We start from the raw sequence: 15,129 nt of genomic DNA on the forward strand, positions 1-15,129 counted from the left end.
CGGGTAAAATTGGGATAGGAAGAATATGTAAAAAATTCGGTATGCAAGAATGCTAGTATAATTAGTATAAAAAATATACCTATTTCTATTACTTTTTGATTACAAAAGAAATTAATTCATATAATTAATGACGAATTTGAAAGTATAAAATTGGAAGTCGAAAATAGTTAGGAATATAGAGACCAAAGCAAGCTTCATTGATATTTTTGTAAATTAATCTTACAATTAAACAAAAAAAAAAAAACAAACTTACTGTCAATCAAAATATGTAAGTCCGGCTAAACAAGGAAACATTAAAATATCCAAAAAACGTAACATAAATATCAAATCAAAATTTTTTATCAATATAGAAGCATTACACTTATTTATTGATTGTAAAATTAAAAGAAAATACCCTTACCTGAGAAAAACCGGTGAAAGAAACTCAACCGTGTTTTTTTTTTATTTTGTCCCTTTTTGATTGTTTACAAGAATAGCCAGGAGGCGATCGTTTTATTCCTACGGTGTCTTATCAACCATGAACACACTTATTGTATAATAACCTTTTGCACACAAGCGTTTTAAAATATTTTTTTTGTTTGGCAACAGAAGCATTTTAAACGCTTTCCGGGAACCTGTTGTAAAACTTTACCCGACAAAAGAGTTACTGATTCAATGCAGTCGAGTAACAGGAGTAATAAGGTTGTGTTTATTCCTTGTTAACATTCCGATATATTTTTCCGTTCATATATAACATTACAAAATATATATTGAGAAGCAACAGTTAAGGTTTTGCTTTCTTTAAACGAATACCCTGAGTCATTATTTAGCTTATAGATAGCAATATAGCAAGTTTTCTGCAGCACCAATATCGTATGAATAGTGGTTTACTCTAAAGTACTAATAGTAATCACGAAATCTCAGAAACTATAACATCTACGAACTGAAAATTTAATACAATGAGGGTTGGAAGTTTGTGTTTGACTAATTTCGCGCGCTTAAGGCCGTTAAAGTTCAGCTAGTACATTATAATATAAAAATAATCGAAATATAAGCGTCAACATCCCTAAATAGTCATATATATAGTTGTATCGTATATATAGTTTTTTTAACCGCAAATGCCGGTGAACTTAGTCTACTCGCTTATCCGCTTATAAGTATACGAATTTACTTCAGCCTAATCTTATTTTTGCTTATAATTGTATTACACAGTTATTACCAAAAATATACATACACTTTTTTAGGTGCACTGCACGATTTTGTATGTCAAGTTTTACCTCTAAATTTTAAACGATTTTATCAAATATCGTTATATATTTATAAGCGTTATCATTATATAAAGAGAACAGCTATGGAAGTATATTAAATATCAATTTCCAGAATTCCTATGCAGAGACCAAATACTTATTGTTTTATCCGATCTAAACCAGTTTTAAACCTAGGTGATGGGGTCTGCGCATTGTAAACTAACGTTACGGAATTTTTGTAATCCAATCAAAATTCAATTCTCAACAAGTCTTTAATCCTTGTAATAATTTACTTTAAAAAAAATAATTTTTCCGTTAAATCGCAGTTTTTAAAATATATTAATAAAAATCACGTCTATGACGATAACTTATCGTTCCTAAATATTCATATTCTTATTCTAAAAATATTTTTCATACAGTGAGAAAATACTATCTGAGTGTAGTAACGAAACTTCAATAGACACATTTCATACGGCCTAAAGTCATTGTTTTAAAAAGTTCCAGAATAGTCTTTTATTTACTATGAAATCATGGTAATGCATTTTATAATTATTATATATATAGTTGAACAGTATTCAACCTTTGCTTATTTTAGCTGAATGAGTAATACTTATTCTTATACAAGACCGAAAAGATTTCAAGGATAGGACTGTGAAATTCTGGACGGATAATCTCAATAAATTTGAAATGACCCGACCCGGGATTTCAACCCGGTATTTCGAAAACTACCATGCTATATAATATCTGCTATGTAAATTAGATGCGATGTAATTAACTCATATACTGAAAATTATACCGACTGTACGTTATGACATATTTCATATTGTCGGGTGTACAAAAACAAATACTATATAATAGATATAATTTTCAATAAAAGGTACATCTGCACAAACACGTATTATTAAGATGTCTTTTAAATAATTTTGTTTGAATATTATTTTACGTCGTTAAAAACAAACTTCTGTATAATTTTAAGATAATTACAGCTATTGTTCTTTACTATTTACTGTGTGATCGTGTACATATGTATGTTTTGAATTCTTTGCGTATATAAACTAAACATTATTAATAAAATGATTTTTTAACTTTTGATAGCTTCATATACATTGACGTTTTTATTGGTACAAACTCTTTTTGTATTATAATTATATAAAAATATTAAATTATGGAATAATACATTTTCCTTTGCTCTGTTAAATGAAACAAAAAATTTTTATCAAGATTTACTTTCACGGTCTCTAACTCCGAAGCCATTATTTTGTCTTAAATATGTTGATTATTTTTATCAGGTGAAATTATTTTGCATAACTTTTTGTTAGTAATAAAATTCTTGGAGAAATAAGCTAAAATAAAACCTCTTTACCTTCGTGGAGCTTATCTCTACATCACTTTATTTTAGTCGATTTGTCTAATTTACTTAACTATGTGTTAACATTTATAAACAAATAGTCTTACTATTATAGTATATCCTTAAACTTTCGTTAATAGTTTTTTATCTCGGTTAGAATAATATTACACAATATAAAAAAGGGACTTTTTTTTCTTGTTTTTAAATATCTCATGTGAATAAATGATTTACATAATCAAGCGAAGGAGGTTTTTAAATGTACAAACTTTTTGCTAAAATTTAATTTTTTAAATGATTTCTTTCTTTTTTACGCTATTATTTTAGTTTTACAAACGCACCATGGCAGCATTTATTATAACCTAAAGTATTTATATAAAATTGAGTAAAGGCGAAACAGTTCAGAATCTGTGTTTCACAACTAGTAGTTATTTTTAAGTATTATCAGTAAAAATAGCAAAAAAGTGTAGGAGGCAAAATGTTCGCAACATATAAGTTTCATAATATTTGTTGCTCAAATTTTCTATAATACTTCTGGTCGAATTTCGACCTCTGTCCAAACACTAGTAAAAAAAAAAATTTAACCTAAACTTTAAAATTTAAATTTATTTGTATAATTATTATTATAAATTAAAAAAATCACTCGCAAATTATCTTGTAACATCATTAGTGTAGAAGTAGAATTGTTACACGCAAAAGTTATGATATTTAGCATCGAACGCGACTAAATTGGAAACGTGTTGTTTAGTGATCTATTATCACTCATCACTCATCACAGCGGTTTGTGCTAAAACTAAAATTCTGTCTTTTATTAAAAATTAACATAAAAGAGAACATTATTTTTATAGAGAACAGTTTTTTTGTAGAAATATTTTCTCTAATAGAAATATACTATATATTTTCTTGGTGATAGTTGGTAGTATTTATTTGGTGGTGGATCTGTGCAATCTCGTCTGGTTAGGTACCACGTACTCATCATTTATTCTACCACCAAACAGTATTCGTATGCTTTTCCAGTTTGAAGGTAAGTCTAACTGCAGGTTCGAGGTACATAACATCTAACTCCCAAGGTTGGTGGCGCATTGGGAATGTAAAGAATGGTTAATATTTCTTACAGCGCCAATGTCTAAGGGTGGTGGTGACCACTTACCATTTACCCATTAGCCTGTCCGTCTACCGTATATTATATATATACATATAAATTCACATTCTTAAGAGTCGACTTTGAAAATGAAAGTCCAAAATAATTATACAGGCCTTTTAAAATTGAATCTATATATTTAAAGGATTTAAATAAAAAAAAACAACATCGGTATGAGTAAGGTTTTATGTGCTATATGTATATATACTTTTACGGAAGAGCGATATCAAATATTGCATTATAATTATAATCGTTTTAACGATTGAATTCTCTGTACTAACTTTATGTGATAACAAGCTTCATTTTTATCAGCCCTGGCCTATTTTACAAATAATTGTCTGTATTTTTTATAATTCTCTTCACTTAAGTTCTCTCCTAAGGTGATTCAAAGGCCCTGTTTTTCGCCTTCCGCATCCAGTCACATCCCATCATATTCTCAGATCAATGGGCTATCTTATTGGAGACGGTGTTCAGTGCCAGATTTAGGGAACAGCAACTGCCCTGGGACCTCCACAAAAAAGGGGGCCCCACAATAGAGATTCACATCATTCCGACGATTTAACAATTTTAATGTAATATAATTTTAATGTTGATATCTAAATTTAGCCAAATTATAATAATATTATTTATTACTGTTTTAAAAGTTACTGACACAAAGAACCAGTTAATTATTTACAAACCGTATTGACAGAAATGACATAAATCACATTAATTTGTAAAATAAAATATGGGTTTCCACTTCTTTGTGGCCTAAGGGCCTCAAGATTTTCGAATCTGGCCCCAACTGCGTTTGCCTATCCGCGAACTCGCGATCTATTAGAAAATATGCGTCGAAAATAAAAAGTACTTATAATAAATTAAAATGTCATTTTTATTGCTAAAATTAAAGCATAATTATCTCATGAACCGAATAACTATATAATATATAAATGTTGCATATGTGAACACGTTTCCAATTTTAGTATCAGAGCATCGTTTGATTTATTTGGTATTCATTCTATATTGATAAGACAAAGAGGTAAAGTTTTTGTATTTGTTTGTAAATTCTATACTAATCTCTGGAACTAATGATGTGATTATAAAAAAAAAAACACTGGAAAAAAACTATATATATATTATAATTCTTGAGTGCTTGATTATTAATTATATTTATGTCATATCATTTTCATCATTAATAAGTTACGCTCCGATGAAGCCAAGGCGTGTCGCTAGTTCTGCAATAAAGATATAAAGTACAATTTAATAACTTATAACCTTTTTATTTTAACCAGAGACTTAACTGTCCGAAAATATCTTTGTGATACTGACCAGTGTGTTATTTCGATACAACATAATATTGCATTGAAGCATGCTTGCTAGTAGATACTACTTCTTCAGAAACAGGCCCTGAAATGATAATCAAATAATTAAATTAAAAAAATATGGTCGTTTTTTAAAGTACAGATATAGCACAGAACAATATTTGAAACATTTCCAGGTATTAATAATTTAAATATGAGTGTTTGAAGCATATAAAATTATTTTAGTAAGATTTGATGAAGTCTATAAACTACAATTGGTAGGCAGACAGGCTCCTTACCTTTTGTAGAGGTTTCGAGCATATTCCACCACTACAAATAGGAGCAGCAACTTGGATAACTTTTCATCGGTCACTTGCTGATTTGCTTGTTCTTGTTATGTTTTCCTTCGTCGAGATTAATTGAGCACAAATTAGCATATGATAATTAAGTGGTGTTTAAACCCGCCAATCATTGGTTAAGCTGTTTTAACCACTGGGTTAACTCGGCTTTTCAAAGTTAATTTATTGAATGTATTTGTATATAACTGGAGTACCGTACCTCTGACACAGGGGGAGACCATATTATAAATGATGCTGATCAGTTTTATTTCTCATTGCGCTGACTGTTAAAACCCGCAGACTGATGCGTGAGATTTCTTCAGTTGGATGTGCTACAATCATAAATAAATAAAGTGTTAAAGGAGTTATAAAAATAGTAGTTAAAGCTTGCAAAATTTCAGATTAAATTTTAAACAACTATTTTAAGAAGTTATCTTTTTATACCGTACATTTTTTATTATCAAATGCGATGGGAAAATGGGCCATCTGATGACAAGTTATCTCCACTGCTCATAGACATTACCGCCCTAAGAAATATAAACATTACATTTGAACTGAGATGTTATGTCCCTTGTACCTGTAGTTACACTGACTCACTCACACTTCAAGTGGAATATATGACGAATGAGTGGAACCTACTCAGTTTGTACTAAAATTTAATTTCAATTTGTGTTTATAATTCATGATGTGGTCAAGGGTGAATGAGAACTTCGTAAGGAAACCTTGTCTAATTACAATAAAATTCTACCACATCCAACCAACTTTGGGAGTAGCGTTGTGGAATTAGCTCCAAACAATCTCCTCAAAGGAAGAGGAGGACTTAGCCCAGCAGTGGGACGTTTACAGGCTGTTATTTTACTTATTTGAATATATAATAATATGTATTATTGGCATCTATAGGAAAATAATTTATTGTCAAGTTTTTCTTAACGCAAACAGTGCTATCAACTACTCACAGCTACAAACCATCATCTTTTGGGGATGGGGGCGAGGCGGATGGGGCTTCCGGGACTCACACATACCACAGCTACCACAGTTACAGTCAATGTAATATAATCGTATAAACGTATACAAGGACAAGACAATCACACTTTTACGTCAATAGTCTAAATTTAAATCTGGTGAATCTGTGGAGTGTAGCGGCGTATATGATGATATTATATACATGTGGTATAGGTTTTATGTATATTGGTTAAGAGTTTTTTAATTAGACATTCCATAAAACACGTCTCCTCATTTAGTAGTATTAATTAACAAGATTCTTACAAAGTTTATAACATATTTTTTAAGGACTTACCGTTCGTATAATTCAGACGAAATACAATTGTTTCGTTTTGATGTCGCCTTTACACCGCAATTTTCACGTAATAATCTGTGGCTGCAACTAAACGAGATGTTACACAAAATACAAGTCAATATCATATGTAAAAATGTTTCTGGAATTCTATCTCAAATATATTTTGAATCTATATCTTAAATGTTCAAATATATTACAATTAATTAACTTAAATATAAAGTAACAGTAAAATATAAGTTATGGCTAAAACCGTTGCAGACTCGCAGTAGTCTGAAATACAATTGTTGTATTCGGGAATTAAAAATTTTATTTACATAAGAATTATTAAGGCTTACTACAAATATACAAATAAAAATTAGAAATATTTACTGAAAACATGACCGTGTGAAATTTTGGCAAGAATCGCAATTCCGATCCTCTGGGCAAAAAATTAAGCACCCTTCCCTCCCCCCCTGTCACCAGTAGAGGCAATAAAACGAGGTGTTATACTTTTAATCAAGGTTAAGGCGCTACAACTTCAATGTCCAAGACCGAAAACGTATCATATTCTAATGTAATTACTTTTATATTTTTTATTTACTTAGCAACTTTACATTGATTACTGGAAGGATTAATAAGAAGGGGGATTAATTTAACATACATAGTTTTATTTAAATAAAGTATTTACCTACTAACCTTCGTGACAAAATACAAAATATACTTGTCTTAAACTTAAAAATCTTAAAAGTAAATCGTATATTCGTACGAAATATAATAAATGTTTTCTCATTATATTAATTCTATATTCATTTAAATATAAGTTTTGTATTTTTTTATAAATTATATAGGTGAGCGGACAGGCAGAAGCAACTGTAAGTGGTACTGTAAGAAATATTAATCATTCCCCATATAACCAATGTACAGCCAACCTTGGCAACTAAGATGTTACGTTCCTTCTGCCTGCATTTACATTGGCTAACTCACCTTTCAAACCGAAACACAACAATACTAAATATTGCTGTGTAGTGGTTGAATATATGATATGCCAATACTCGGTGGTATATACAGAAGGGCTTGTACAAAGCCCTACCCTACCCAAGTAAAATATTCTTTACCATAATATTTATGTATGCAAGTAACTGTGTGTAAAATGTGTGTAACCATTATTTTTATTTATATAAAAAACAACATTTCCAACAGTGTACAATCTTATAAGGTTCGGTTATTAAAAAAATATTATAAGCGCCTGATAATTTTAAACAGCAACGAAACAATTTCGACTATTGCATTAATATACTTAACGTTGACGAAAATATGAATCTTGATTTTATTACATTTATTAATATAAACTATTACTTACAATAGAAGGAAAATTTATGTAAATAAATGTAAATTTTCAAGGAGAAATGAATTGATTAGTGTTTTGTAACTCCTTGCAGTGCGTGGGGTAAGTGAGAGAGCGATAGCGGAGTATCTCTTCTGTTCTAACATGATACAATGTTTTGATAGGTGGTGTTTTGACATATTGCTTCACTTACTTTGCTATCTGTGCTATCGAGCTAACTTTTTAATTGTTTCATTATATATTTTATACACGAGGATAATTTCTTGTACCCGATTTCAGTCTTCCTGGTCGATTATGTTCTATTCCCACCGGATAATTTACAACTGAGATATATAATAGTATTTTTTTATATATAGTTTATATCTACACAGTCTTGGCGCCTATTTTTGAAATATTTATATTTTGTTCGTTAACTAAAGTTTCAAAAATAATTAAAATTAATTTAATATATTTTTTAACTCTATTATCTACATCTTGATATATGTTGCAGTTAATGTTACAAAGTATACTATAAATATTTTGCGTCTATCTAATGACAGCCATGGATCATCATACAGTACTATATCCAGTCGGCTTCTCGATAATCACATCTCTGTTCATCAGGTTCTGACGTCATGTTTTGATTTTATGAATCCTTATCGGGTAATTTGATACACTCTCGAACTTCCGGATTTCATATCATAACTATTCCCTCGCTCTCAAACTCCGTGCTTTTCGAGGCACAGGACTGTAAGTACCCATCTTCGGGCTGCTACTAAGAATTTATCGACTGAAAAACTCCATGACACGAAAACTTAAATCTAAAAAAGTACGTAAAATAGAAATGAAATATACCTTATAGTATTATTATTCTTTAAGCTACATGCTTTTATTATGATCCTAAATATAAATATCGTTCATTTATGTTTTTTTTTCGTAAATCCAAGAAAACGAGCAAACTGAACGTATTTTTTATAATACATGCTAATAGTTTATTAGTACAACATCATGGTAACACTGAATTTTTAAATGCCTTACAATATTCATTACGTTTCGTTTCATGGAATGTAAGAATTTAAATATGTAAATATCTAAATTATTTATTATACAATATCAAAAGCTTAAAAGGTAAAGCTGATAATTTGCTAAATGTTAAGTAATAACATATTGCCGATCCGTTGCAATTTCTGATCATTATTTTATTCCAAATAACACAATTATTGCTCAGTAGGTGTTGAAAGCGAACCCTTGAAAGAATTTGGCAACAAAAAAAACAGATCAACGCGGTACAAGGATCGTGGCGTCATTGATTTTAAAGAGATATTTTACAATAGTATAAAATAATATGCTTAAAATATTTTTGAAATATCAATTCTAAATAATAATTTAATAAAACAAAACAAGTTTTATTTTCATAATTGTCTCGCGTTCTCTTACCTCTTAAATACACTTTATTATATAAACTTAGGTATAAAATAATAAGGGAATATACTTAGGTACATTTATTAAGCATAAATATAAGAGCAAAATATGTAACATTTATATTCGATCGTATCTCATTAAAAAACGCCGCGATAAAGGTACGTAGTTTAGATTTATGCTTACTTAAATATATTCAGATATTAATAACTGATAATGTTCTTTTTTTAAATGTAAAAAAATAATATTATCAGTTATTAAAATTGTTTGTTTTTTATAATACATGTTAAATGAAGATAAATTAAAAGCCACTATTACGAACCTTGTTATATTTTTTGCTTTTTCTCAAGTATTTCTTATAGATGCCAAAAAAAACATGTTTAATGATGACACCCTACTGTGTACTCATTTAAAATGAAAAGATAAAAACAAAGTTGTTATTTTTTTTAGTTTTTTTTTTTAAACAGGCAAAGAACTAATGTCAGGTTGAACATGTTTTATATTTGTTACACATATATTTGTACAGACATATGTTAGATTGTTAAAATAACGAAAGCAAAATAATTGTATGTTAGTTTGTTAACAAATTCAAATATAAATGTTTTCTAAATGTAAATATCTAGCGTAAAGTGAATATCTAGGGTCCTCTTTGGGAGGCTTAGAGCTTATTCTATCACGTTAATTTACGGTTTAATTTACGGATAATTATGTCCTTCGAGTAAGAAAAGTTGTTTTTATTATTATATATAAAAAAAAATATTTACCGTTTTGCTAATACATTTATAATGGTACGTCTATTAATTACGTTGAGTACTATATATAGTACATTTATATATTAACTAATTGGCGAATTATGTGTCAACGAAATCGAGTGTTTATATATTTACCGATGTGTTTGATTAAAAATATACATGCATATTATTTTATCAAATCAACAGTTAAGATGTAATAATTTTTTTTTTTATATATACATTAATGATCTTTAAGTCTGTTTCGAAAGTAATAAAACGTTCGTAAGGCGACTGACGCGCAACAGTTGCTTGATGGAAATGTCTCATTTGTTTGAAGGAGTCAGGTGCTTTGTCAATAAATTATTACAGTTTTAATGAACTTACCTCCAAATACTAGCTCTACAGGTAGATGCTTACATAACGAAAAGTTGAAAAAAAACGACTTATTTTTCAAAAGAAAATATCAATGGTCATATGTATTCATAGTTGTAAATATCTTTGTTGCACAAATGATCATATAAGAAGGAACTTAACTAAAAAAAGGGTACAAAGGACTTGTCCCAATAAGATTTATTGTCTTCAAGCAAACCTTTGAGGTACCAAGAGGAGACTAAATTAGTGTAGCTAAAATGCACATGAACGTAAAGGAAAGGTAAATTAAAAATGTAGATTGTGCTTTAGAATTATCAGTATTTTAAGATCTGCAGGCGTATGAACTAGCCACTGGTCACTCACTTAACTGTTAAAAATCTACTATTGTTGCGAAGGTCACACTTAATAGGTTTACCTGACAAGAACCATTTAAAGAAAATCAACAAGAATTTTCTTTAATTATTATTTTTTTCAATCCTCGTCACTCAAAATTTGTTTATTTGTCTTTGAACACCCTGGAGACGGTCAACGAAAATTCTTTATTTTTATTATATTTGCAAACAAACATTTTTTAAAGATTTTTTTTAATAATTTTAAACTGCTTGGGCACCTGAAGGGACTTAGGTAAAAAATCTTTGATGTGCCTCTGTTTTTTTAGTATTATTTAAATCGACTTTTGTTTAATGTCTATATTCAAAAAAATTAATAAAAGCTACTTATATAGTGTTGGAATATATTATTTATGTTCGTAATTGTGTCTCCAAAGACTTATGCGTCCCTATAATTCTTTCAAGTTTTATTTTTTATAGAAACGCTTCGTTAATTGCGGATATAACTGGTATTATATTATATATATACAGCAGTTATATATATTAATAATTTTTTTTTAATTTTTGTATTTTCGTTATTTAAGTTGCTTTTATGTGTCCGTTGTGGGAACGCTCTTAAGATTATTAGTAGTGCCACCGACAACAGCATAGCGATTCTATTAGAACTCACTTCATATCTCACTCATGAAATGTTGTCTTACGACGATAAGGCATTTTGATACGTGTATCCAATAAAATTAATAATTATTATCGTCAAAGTCGCATCTTATTCTGAAATTTGACGCTCGTGTTCTGCGGTAAATTTCGAGTTTCTTCTTACAGAATACGTCTAGAGTTTTTAGTCAGGTTCTCGCTAATATTTCTGTTCCTCATATTTGATACGAAAACTTGTATAACGTGATCTTTTCCATCAAATCTTACCTCGTATCCCACAACGTTATAATTACGAGTTCCTGGAAAAATATTTTATAAATTCCGACTAATCCAAAAATCAGTTTTTTTTATTTATGTATCACCATAATAGTAAACATTGTAGTATTTATTTAAATAAAGATAATTAAATAAAACGATAAAATATTTTTACAATCGCTCCGGGGTTACCATAAACAAAAATTTGGTCTTTACATATTCATACAAGTGACTAATATTTACATGAACTCGACTAGTTTTTCTCATTTCGACAGATAAGAATTGCTTCTACAGTTTACTCACAGGATATAAATCACGTAACTTAATTAATGTAAGCTAAGAGACGCCGAGGGTCACTTTATTAGGGAAGAATGGTGTTACGATATTTGTCAACCTCTCCAAACATTGGATGAATCGAGATAAATCTTTACATGGTATCGGAAAATATTTGAGCGACGCTAAGCGACCTCGTTCGCTTGATATTATCTTTGAGGTGAGAACAGATCAGATCCGAACTATCTCACATAACAGTGCCTCTGCTCTGAAAGGACTTAAGTTGATGGATTTTTCTTATGATTTCATTGTTTGTCGGTTTTCAAATGTCGTTTCAATAACTCTATAACAGTTAGACTTCTTTGGGCTAGTGATTAGCTTTTAGCAAATCCCGAGTAAGAGATTCAATTCAAATTGTTGGGTAATTCGGACCAAAGAGTTAGTTAAAATTCTCAGAAGCTGCAATGACGCGCAGTTTAGAATATAGCAGTGATTAAACACCATGCGTTGGAAAGCAAGTAAAGTTGGTCCTGGGCCTGAAGTTTTTCCGGTGGTATCAGATTTGCTTGAATGTGAAAGAGTCGTGATAAAACCCGAGTTAGCAGACATACTGTTACATTATAAGGTGTCATGCGGAGTTAGCTAATCTTCCTTGATAATGGTCATTGTGGTCAAAACCATCAGCATATATTCATAAATTTTGACCCAAATATTTTCGTAATTGAGCAAATATAAGAACTGTGTATACAAATTAATATTCTAGCTAATATTTGAAAAAAAAAATAACCTACACCATTGAGCAGGGGAAACTAAATAGTTTTTATTGAAAATAATCAAGTTCCAAATTGACTATTCAGTCAGTTATAGAAAGAGGATGACAGCTTAATCACCGTCGTAAAGAAATCATCAAGAAGCTAGCACCCGGAACTAATCAGCTATTTCTTAACAAACGTATATTTCTAATCCCGCGCGCGAATCTAGTCTTTATTCCCGCGTAGCTAAAGGCAAACATGACTGCACTAGAGGTGAGCGCTTAATCCGTTACGATTAGATACGGCTTGGAAAAAATCGACGAAAAAATACAGCAGCGGGTTAATTGTTCGCTTTGAAACCAAAATGTTGACAGGCTGCTGTTGGACTAATTTAAAACAGGCCTTGTTTACTTTACGGTCGTTTAAATGTTTTATTTAAACAGAACATGTTCGATTAAAGTTTTAATTGTTTTAAAATACGATTATATTTAGAAGATTATAGTAATAACTTTTTTTATATTCGATTTTCAAATTATAATACAATTTAAGCGATTTTGAAAATCGAAATACACACAGACACCGCGGTATTCAAGGATCTGGCCAAATCTATAAACTCGACTTCATGTAACAAAAACACGGCTGACGGAATTACCGAATACATTACAATGACGCAAACGTGTGTTCACTTTGAAATATCACAAATTTAAAACAAAAAGGAAACTCAAAAAGGTACGTTAGCAAATTTCTGTAAAGGAAGAAATAAATTTAATTTAAAAAGTGAATTGTACTGTGTGTCTAGTATGAAGGATGAGTGAGCCAGTGATGACAAGAACAAATGGAATGAAACATGATTTACAGCGGAGTAATTTAAAGATCCTCGACTAACTGTGCTGTTTTTTTTTTATTATTATATATGTAAGCGTACGGGGAAATGAGACGCCTGATGTCACACAGTCACCACCGCTAGACATTCCTAGATCCCAGATTGCGATACCAACCTTGGGAGCTAATATTTGATGTCCCTTGTACCCGTAGCTACACTAGCTCACTCACTATTCAAACCGGAATACAACAATTCCAAGTATTCCAGTGTTCCTACCCAGGCAGACTTCAACAAACCCCTTCCCCCAAAATAATGTAGTAAATTCTTCCCATGTAATTTTTATGAGTAATTAGACAATATTTATCTTACAGCCGAGATGGCCCAATGGTTAGACACGCGTTCTAACCATCTTAACCGATGATTGCGGGTTCATACCCAGGCATGCACCACTGAATTTTCATGTGCTTAATTTGTGTTTATAATTAATCTCGTCCTCGGTGAAGGAAAACATCGTGAGGAAACCTGCATGTGTCTAATTTTAACAAAATTCTGCCACATGTATATCCACTAACCCATTGGGGCAGAGTGGTGGAATATGCTCCAAACCTTCTCCTCAAAGGGACAGGAGGCCTTAGCCCAGCAGTGGAAAATTTACAGGCTGTTAATGTTAGACAATATTTTGGAAATGATGTTAAATATTGTTAAAAAATGCAAGTTAAGAATACAACAGACAGACCATTATCACTCCACTTACACAATGCTCAAACTAAATAAAACAAAGTACATACATCATATTAGTTAATCCGATATACATAGACATATATAATTCAATGGCACCAAACCTTTGAAACAAGATTGTACTGACATTAAGGAAAATATTTTTGGTCATTTTTAACACAAACATCAGTTCGATTGAGGAAATAATTACGATAATCACCGTTATAACAAATTCAATCCATCAACTCTGTCAATAATTCAATCAGTTGCTGAATTTGACGTACTTGTGCAAAAAGATAGATAAGTTTAAATACTAATTTTCAAATACCGAATTCAACGTTTCAATCTAGTCCAAGAAAAGTTTTTTTTTTATGAAAATGTTTTATAAAAACCGACCAATAAATTAACACAAATATAATAAAACGAACGCCAAATCCTTGAACACAATTCGCCGCTAACTTCAGACATCTGGACATATAACTTAAGTGGTTCGGTCAGTAACAGTTTGGAACTTAGAAGCCTAACTTAACAAGATAGTGTTGGCAGACCATCCTAGATTCTATTTGCCTCAACGTTTGTACTATCTAGTTTGACAAATCGTTTCGTGTCCCTTAATCAGAGTTTCACTTGGTGGCTCTGTATATTTGAATAATGTTCGTTTTGTATGATAAAATCAAATACGAACATCCATTTGGGTATCCGGAAATTGTCTTAGTAAAATGTATAAAAAAAAGCGGCCAAGTGTGGATCGGACCCGCGCATGAAGTGTTCCGTACTATTATATATAAAAACGATAAAAAATCATGTCCGTTTTATGAGAGATGATTAAATATTTATTCTATTTGTTGTTAGAGTGGTAACAAAAGTACATCAT

The 15,129-nt window shown here is 30.4% G+C and overlaps 1 long non-coding RNA gene across 1 annotated transcript; it reads right to left on the bottom strand.

Annotated features, from left to right (window-relative positions):
• Positions 1-4,836: 4,836 nt before the first annotated feature.
• On the bottom strand, positions 4,837-5,568 carry LOC135193814 (uncharacterized). Its single transcript, XR_010309439.1, has 3 exons — positions 5,551-5,568; positions 5,021-5,098; positions 4,837-4,926 (listed from the first exon to the last, which is right to left on the bottom strand). It is a non-coding gene; the product is annotated as an uncharacterized LOC135193814 (long non-coding RNA).
• Between the last annotated feature and the right edge of the window lie 9,561 nt (positions 5,569-15,129).

The sequence above is a fragment of the Vanessa tameamea genome, chromosome 19 (assembly GCF_037043105.1).
Source record: "Vanessa tameamea isolate UH-Manoa-2023 chromosome 19, ilVanTame1 primary haplotype, whole genome shotgun sequence".
NCBI classification, from domain to species: Eukaryota; Metazoa; Arthropoda; class Insecta; order Lepidoptera; family Nymphalidae; genus Vanessa; species Vanessa tameamea.